Genomic DNA, 8,975 nt, shown 5'->3' on the forward strand with positions numbered 1-8,975 from the left:
CAATGGTTAAGATTTGGAATAAGTGTTGAACACTTACTCTTGAAGTAAATATAACCCTCCTCATATATATATATATATATATATATATATATATATATATATATATATATATATATATATATATATATATATATATATATATATATATATATATATATATATATATATATATATATATATATATATATATATATATATATATATATATATATAATGGATATTCTTAGTATATGGAATGGTCTTAAGGTCTTTGTTAGTCTTGTATTATGAAGCATGTCTCCGAAAAATGTATCCGAATATCGAAAGTAAAAAGAATAAACTCCCGTGAAGACGTTGTCAGCGTTTATTTTAGTAAGAACATTGGTACTATCCACATCCCAAAACCTAATCTGGTTGTCTGCACAAGCAGCCAGAAACCGATTCTTTGTGGTATCGAATTGCACAGTCTTGCCGAAAAAGATATTTTTGTTACTTGCGCTTCTTCTGGCATTAGTCGTGACTTATGCCTTGATGTTGCTCCAGTTGGCTGTCGTCTCATCTTGGTAGCTCGTCCGATAGACCGACTTTACTCCATCTGCGACGAAATAAATGAACAGTTACTGCAGATACCTGTTCAAGTGCATTCCTTAAAAGCTAAAGCCTATAATTACAAATTCCATATGGACTTGTTTTATTTGTGTCTAATTAAAACAGATTTACAGACTTTTAAGATAAATTCAATCAATCTTATCGTTACCATTTTTCAAATTTCTGAAATTACAAAGATCTAATTCTCCATTACTTATTAAATAAAGTGTTTCAGATTGTTTGCTACTCATGAAATCATACAATGAACTAATACATGGTTGTATCTAAATTTTCTGTTAGTAAAAATGTTTTTCAAATAAAAAAATAACCCTAAGATTGTAAAGGATCACAAATATTCATTATATCTGTTTAACATTGCATATTATTATTATAAGTGACATTAGAGTTTCCCTAGAGTAAAATAGAAGAGCAACATATGCTTAATAGAAAATTGGAATATGTTCAAAGAATCTCTCACCAATGTTATTCTAAAAAGAGAACTTTAGGTTGAACTTAATTTTTAAGTCAATAAGAAATTTGAGCAAAACCAACCTGTTGTATCACTGCATCACGATATAGCCTATAGGAATGGAGTAGCATTGCAATTTTATCAACTTGCAAGCAGTATATCATACCATAACTGTGATTGATTGTTAAAAAAATAGTCAACATGCTTACTATCAACTCTAACTACAAAAGGTTGAAGAAGTATACAACTGGTACATACACAATAACAATGAAGATGTCTTCAGCTGCTAAAACGGGCTTACTATTTGCCTCAGATTTGGCCATAACCATCTCAAACCTTGGTAAGCAAACAACATCTGCAGATGAAATCTAACCAGAAATGTTTATGTATCAGTTAAATGAATTAACACAGGAGCACTATAAGAAAAAATCTATTTTGATTCTAAAGAGTCGTGAGAAGGACTATTAAAGTAGCTGCATTGATGCATGTTATTCTTTTCTGAATAGCCAACACTAATAGAAAGCAAATAAATATGATTATGTTCAATTTATTTCTTTCTTTAAGAACACCTGAAAACCTTATGAAAAACAGACTTGGAGCGCAACTCTGTCCATAACAAAAACACAATCATAGCAAAGACCAATATCAGAAGAAACTTAGTGAACTGTCCTCAAGTATAGGTTCAATCCATATCAGTATGAACATCATTCTTCAAACCTTTTTGTACTTGATAGAAGTATGAACATCCTTATCACCTCGACCATTGAAGTTAACCACGACCTTTGTTCTGTTAGAAAGAGTTAGCCATAATTTCTCAAGATAAGCCAAGGCATGTGATGTCTCCAGAGCTGGAATGATGCCTTCGAGTCGCGAAACTCTCTTAAAAGCTGCATGTACAATAGAAAAAATAAGAATGAGGAACAGTATCTTATAATCTCTCAACATTAACATGTAACCACAAAATACGTAATTGCAGTAGCTACTATTGATCTTCCAGTTGTCGATGCAACTGCGATGGTTGTTTCATAGACGTTATACTTCTTATCAATAGATTTAACAGCTTCGTAAGGATAAAATAATTTAATCTTTTCTTCTATTCATGTTCTATCAAAATAATTGCCATAAAGATATAAATACCTACAAGCTAGCATCAAGTCGGCACTCAGGTTTGGACCCAAAGATATAAAACCACGACATCTTGATTTAGCTCAACTTCATAATGTAAAAAAAGATAAACCCAAAGTTGTAACCTGAAATTTTCTATAAAATAGTTAACTACCATTAATCTAATTGCAAGCAATTGAATTATTAATTAGAAAGATAGAAATTGAATTATAAATGACCCGTACAGTAGGAGAAGCAGCAAGGGTTGTAGGGAGAGTACTTGTACATCCGCTTGACATCTCAACCATCTTTTGTTCTTTTCGTTTCAAACTCATTAACAATAAATACGAATGCTATAGCCTTGGAGTATCAATATGATTCGAAGTTGATATTGTAAAAATTAGTATTCCCGAACTGCAAAAAAAGTAAGACTATTTAATGTGGCTACCTGCTCAATCTTTGGCTGAATGTTCGCAAAACATCTAATTGCCTACCCAATCCATATACTATTTCACCACTCGTTTTCGTTGCTATTTGCCTAATATATCGAAGTTCCTATCACATAAAATAGAAATAAAATTAGTAAACAAACTTTCGCAATAAAAAAAGGTTTTACTAAACTTTCGAATATCGGAAAACTGAAACGGAACATTTTGTCAATATTGCAAAAATAAACAAAATAACAGCTCTCTTTCATCATCTCAAGATGACCAAATCCAAAAACCATTCAGCACATATTGGAATATTGGTTAGGTTTGTGATGTTTTGGTTTGTCAATGATAACATAAAATCTGCAGATTTGAACATTTTCAATATAAAAACAATATTCAAGGTAACCAACATTACATCAACCAATGAAAAAAACCCACATTATAAAAGGTCTAATCTCTGCACTAACCTATGAGTTGTCCATACCTCAGAGACCACTGTTCACCCGAAATCAGCCACAGAGAAACAAATAATGAAACCCTAAGATTTTCATTCTTCATTTTTCAGAAACCCTTCACAAATTGTTGCAAAAACAATAACTGTTCACACAAACACACAGCCATAGCCACAGAGATCATAATGAAACCCTAAATGTTACCGTCATTTTTCAAATACATAAAAACCTTTAGAAATTTTTGTAGAAGAAGAAAAAAAGGCAACAGATCCGTAGATCCAAAAACACAAAGAACAAAAATCAGAAAAATCTCACCAAAGTTGTGGAACCATAACATCATCTTCATATTCTTCAACACATCAGTAAACCGAGCAACATCATCACCACCAAATTGCATAACATTCACCAACCGCTACTTCCACACTTTTCACTGAAGCATTCATGGAAGTGTTGAAGATAGAGAAAAGAGAAAGAGAAGGAAGAAGAGGAGCAAGAAGAAGAGGGAGACAGTTGAGGAAGAGGATTTATCACCTCAGTCAAGTCGAGAGAGAGGAAGAGGCTTTCTGCAACTTAGAGAGAGAAAGAGAAAAATAGAGAGGGATAGATAGATAGATAGATAGATTTTGAAAATTTTGAAATTCAAATTAAAGTAGACATTGATAGAAGAGAAAATGGTAAAAGATTATTTTAATAATAAAAGTGATGTCATAGGTGTATAAAGACTAAAAAACCTGCATTTTGCATATGTGGAGCAAAATGAAAAAAGGGTAGAAAGGTGTTTTCCAAACATATAAATTTTCTTACATGGTAGATAGACATATAATAGAATTCCAAAATTTAAAGAGATACCATAATAACTTAGATTAGCGGCGGCAAACGTGCATGTCCGTCCTTTTTTGTCCGCTCTCTAAAATCTCATGAAAAAAAGAGGGTAAAGTGAGATGGATATATTTAAGAGTGCGGATCTAAAACCTTATTTTGTCTCGCAAAAAAGTGGGGCGGAGCGGAGAATGCGCGGTGATATTGAACTTTTTAGACTTAAAAATTATAAAATCGTATGAAAAAGTTCATGTCCATAAAAAACAGGATGAATTCATTAAAGAGAACAGGTCTAAAACTTTGTTCCACTCTATAAAAAAGCGCGAGTAAAACGAGTTTTTCCCATGTGTCGGGCCCATTTTACCACCTCTCGCTTAGCCTGCAATACAAAATTTATTAAATTTTAAAGGAATTAGAGTTTTTATTAAACTATTTTATTAAGTAAAATTGTTAAAAAATTAATTTTGTATTTTTAATATTTATAATAATCAATCTTATTGTTTTTTATTGTAATTTTTGTATTTTAATTATTACTATTTTAATTAGTTATATGATTATGTTTTAATTATTTATTTAGATATAGTAAAAAAAAATTCATTGTAAGGGGATGCCAGTTGGTGGCAATTGTGATTTTTTTGTGTGAGGGAACTCCCATTCATATTTGGCAGATGTTTGCATTTGTGTTCTAAAATAAAATAATTTAATAATTATTTTAAAATGTAGAGTATTATAAGATTATTTTTTTTTTTAGAAAAGTTAATTGTTTAAAAATCACAAATAAAAAAGTCATGTGCATCTAAATAAATAAATGGAAAATAGTTTATGACTTCTTTTAAAAAAGAAACTGAACATATAAAAGCATTATATTAATCGGTCGAAAATAGTTTTATTAATGAAATGATTGAGTGAGAGATATTGAAGAGAAGCATGGGGTTAGTTGGAAGCTAGCAGCTGGTGCATCTCAATAGAGATACCATATGTCTCCTATTAATCATCACGTCCATGTGTATCATCATTTTAACTACGTCCGTACGTGTATGTAATAGAAACCAGAAGAATAATCCAACTCATTGTTTTTTTGTACAGACACTACTCAATGCTCTACTAATTTATTAGGATTTGCTATAAATTAGGAGTATCCTTAACCCACGTGTTAACAAACCTAAAAACAAAATATATATACGGACTCAAACACAATATATGAATGTGAACGACTTAAATTCTTATTAAAAATTAAGCTCTCATAAAAATAATTTAGAGTTGTTCGTTCTTCCACGCCAAAGTGAAGGACCTAAGCATAGAAGAGATACCACCTTTGTGTGGATTGAATTAAAATAATATATACACATTTAACATCTCTTTGATGTGCACAATAAAATACATAATAAAATGATTAATTAATTAATTTAAATATAGTGTTGGTGTTAATTGTCATGACATGAAGAATAAAGTACTTAGTTGTATAACAAGTTAGGTATGCATAATTAATAATTAATTTAACTCTTTTGCAAATGATTTACAGTTAGTTATGAAATGTTACTGGTTACATATCTTATCTAAGATATAAGTAGTTTGATTCTTACAGAGAAGGCTATAGTACCACAAAAGTTTAAAATAGACATGTCACAGAAGTACCTGATCAGGGTTGATAAAATTCTAGAAACTTCTAAATTGCTCCTTTAAGGATTTCTTAAGAGGTTTGCTATTATGACACTACACATTAACACCGAACACTTACACTATCAATAATATAGCATAGATATGAGTGTTTTTGTATTGGAAAAGAGAAAAGATAATTATTAAATATAATAAATAAAACAAAACCGTATAAATATACGGTGTAAGTGTAACTTAGAGAGTAAGAATATCAATTCTAATTTTTTAATACTTGCCTTCTTACAAAAATTAACAATAAAAAATATTTTAGGTAGACATGATAACGAAATCCGCAATCACGAATATTCATCCAAATCCGCTCCGAAGTTGACGGGAAAAATCTGCTTAATTGGGTTTGAGTTTGGATTTTTCTTGATTACAAAATATATGGACAGGTCGAGTAAGGAGGACACTAGTACCCACCCCGAACACACCCTCGAATTCGCCCCGTTTATTTTATTATATATGTAACACCCTTCTAAAACCCCCGCGAAAAAATAATATAATCAGAGTAAATAAACAGCAAGGATGCTACAATTATTAAATAAGTAAGAACATCAAGTCGATTGTCATGCTTTATTTGAATTTAACCCATATCAAACATGTGTTTAGCACAGTGGAACTTAATTCAACAGTATTAGGAAACATATCCACACAAATACTCAATACATAAATCCATAACCAAAATGTAAACAATGTATATCAAGTAACGCTAAGACTAGTCGATCCCAGTGTTACAATCAGAGCATGACTCGACACGAACTACGGGCTAGCCTACAAGCTATCTTCACCCAGTCAAGACGCCGCTACATCCTTAATCTGAAATCATCAAAGTAAGGGTGAGTTTCATTCGAACTAATAACCATTATACAATCATAAGCAATAAAGTCTCATAGCAATTATCATCTACTCATCATACATAAAATCGGAAATTATTATAACAACCAAACAACAGTACATAAGCATATTCTATCACACCACACAATCATTCAGTCATATCATAATATAATGCAATGAATGAACTGACACTAATGCATGTGGTACCATCCATGGGATAAACCCATCCAACCGATCTTTTTCATCACCAAGATACAGTTTTAACCAGCACAAATTCCACACAATGGGAATTATGCCCACCATTTTGATCCACTTTCATCACCGGGATCCATCACCAAATATGTATGCGAATGAATGCAACATATAACATGCTTAACACATCACCAATCCGATGTATCACATCGTTTCATTATCATCACCAATTCATCACCAATAAGCATGTATATATATATTCTTAGCATTCATACAAACATGTCACACGCATACATGAAAGACATCATCCAATAAATAGTATAAACACGAATGTAAAACTCGGAATTTACGTCCACACCACCTATTCATCATATAGGCCTTTAACTCAGCTTCACAATGCTCAAAACGGCACATAAATCGGATATTCGGATCAAAAGTTACGGGTTTTTAAAGATAAAAGATTTTTAGAAAATATGCTGCAGAACCCGGTTCGTCCCTACGTGGGAACCGGTTCCTGGCTGCTTCCAAAAACACGCCTCTGATTTTTACTATGGGGAACCGGGTTGTCCCTATCTGGGAACCGGTTCCCAGCAACCCATAATCCCCACGCCTCTGTTTTTATAAGGGGGAACCGGTTCATCCCACATGGGAATCGGTTCCTACGTACCTGCACAGCCAATTTCACCCTTTTGACAGCATTTACCCTATCCCATTTCCCCAATTTCAGGTACATACGAACATAGCACACAAATACCATCAATTTTCACATCATCACATATTTCAGACAAGTTTTATACAAGTATTAACAACATATATCATGAGTATTAACAGAATCATGTAATTCATACAATTTCATCAAAACCTAACAAATTCCCAAACCCGACACGTACGATTGAAATAGACAATAATCCTATTCAATTCTACTACCTATCATCGCATAAGGATTACTAACCCGAAGAATCCCCCCTTACCTCAGAGTTGAATCTTCGAAGGTCTTCTTCCCCTTTGGCTCTTCTCACTTTCACGTGTTCTTCCTTTCTCAGAGTCTGTCTCCTTCTCTTCTCCTCCTCTTTTCCCAATTCCTTTTATTTTATGAAAAATAAAATAAAATATTATAATGGGCTTGCTTAGCTAACACCCCCCCTTCTGCTAACCACCACTCTAGCCCAAACCAATATTTCACCATTTTCCACAAAATGATTAATTCTAATAATTTAATTACAAAAAAAATAATTAAATTAATAACAAGAATTAACGGGGTGTTACAACTCTCCCCCACTAAAAGAGTTTTCGTCCTCGAAAACATACCTCAAACGAAGAGTTCGGGATAGGAGTCCTTCATCTGACTCTCCAGTTCCCACGTAACATTTCCACCTGCAGCTCCTCCCCAAGCTACTCAGACTAGAGCTATCTCTTTACCACGTAGTTGCTTTAACTTCCGATCTTCAATTCTCATTGGCAACGCCTCAACCATCATATTATCTCTCACTTGCACATCATCCACTTGGATTACATGAGACGGATCCGCAATATATTTCCTCAATTGAGATATATGGAATACGTCGTGTAGGTTTGCAAGTGTTGTTGGTAAAGCAATACGATAAGCCACCTCTCCTACTCTTTCCGTAATCTGAAATGGACCAATAAAACGCGGCGTCAACTTCTTTGACTTTAATGCTCGACCAACACCCGTCGTAGGAGTTACTCTCAGAAACACATGATCCCCCTCTTGAAATTCAAGTGTTCTTCTCCTCTTGTCATGATAGCTCTTCTGACGACTTTGAGAAGCCTTCATCTTCTCTTGAATCATCTTAATCTTTTCCGTCGTCTCTTGAACAATTTCTGGTCCAATCACTGCACTTTCACCAGATTCATACCAACACAGTGGTGTCCTACACCTCCTACCATACAAAGCTTCAAATGGAGCCATACCAATACTCGAATGGTAGCTGTTGTTGTAAGTAAATTCAATCAACGGCAAGTAACTATCCCATGTACCACCTTTTTCCAATACACAAGCACGCAATAGATCTTCCAATGATTGAATCGCCCTTTCAGTCTGACCATCAGTCTGTGGATGATAAGCAGAACTCAACCTTAATTTAGTACCCAAGGCCTTCTGTAACCCTTCCCAAAATTTGGACGTAAATCTTGGATCTCTATCAGATACGATACTCGAAGGAATACCATGCAAACTTACTATTTTCTCAATGTACAACTGTGCCAACCTTTCCATAGCATAATCCATCCTCATCGGTATGAAGTGAGCAGACTTCGTCAGTCTATCCACAATAACCCAAATGGCTTCATAGTTCTTAGCTGTTCTTGGCAATCCAGATACAAAGTCCATGGATATGCTATCCCACTTCCATTCAGGAATAAATAAAGGCTGCATAGTCCCATACGGCTTCTGATGTTCGATATTTGACTTTTGACAAGTCAAACAAG

This window comes from Vicia villosa, unplaced genomic scaffold (genome assembly GCF_029867415.1).
Source record: "Vicia villosa cultivar HV-30 ecotype Madison, WI unplaced genomic scaffold, Vvil1.0 ctg.002147F_1_1, whole genome shotgun sequence".
Taxonomy (NCBI): domain Eukaryota; kingdom Viridiplantae; phylum Streptophyta; class Magnoliopsida; order Fabales; family Fabaceae; genus Vicia; species Vicia villosa.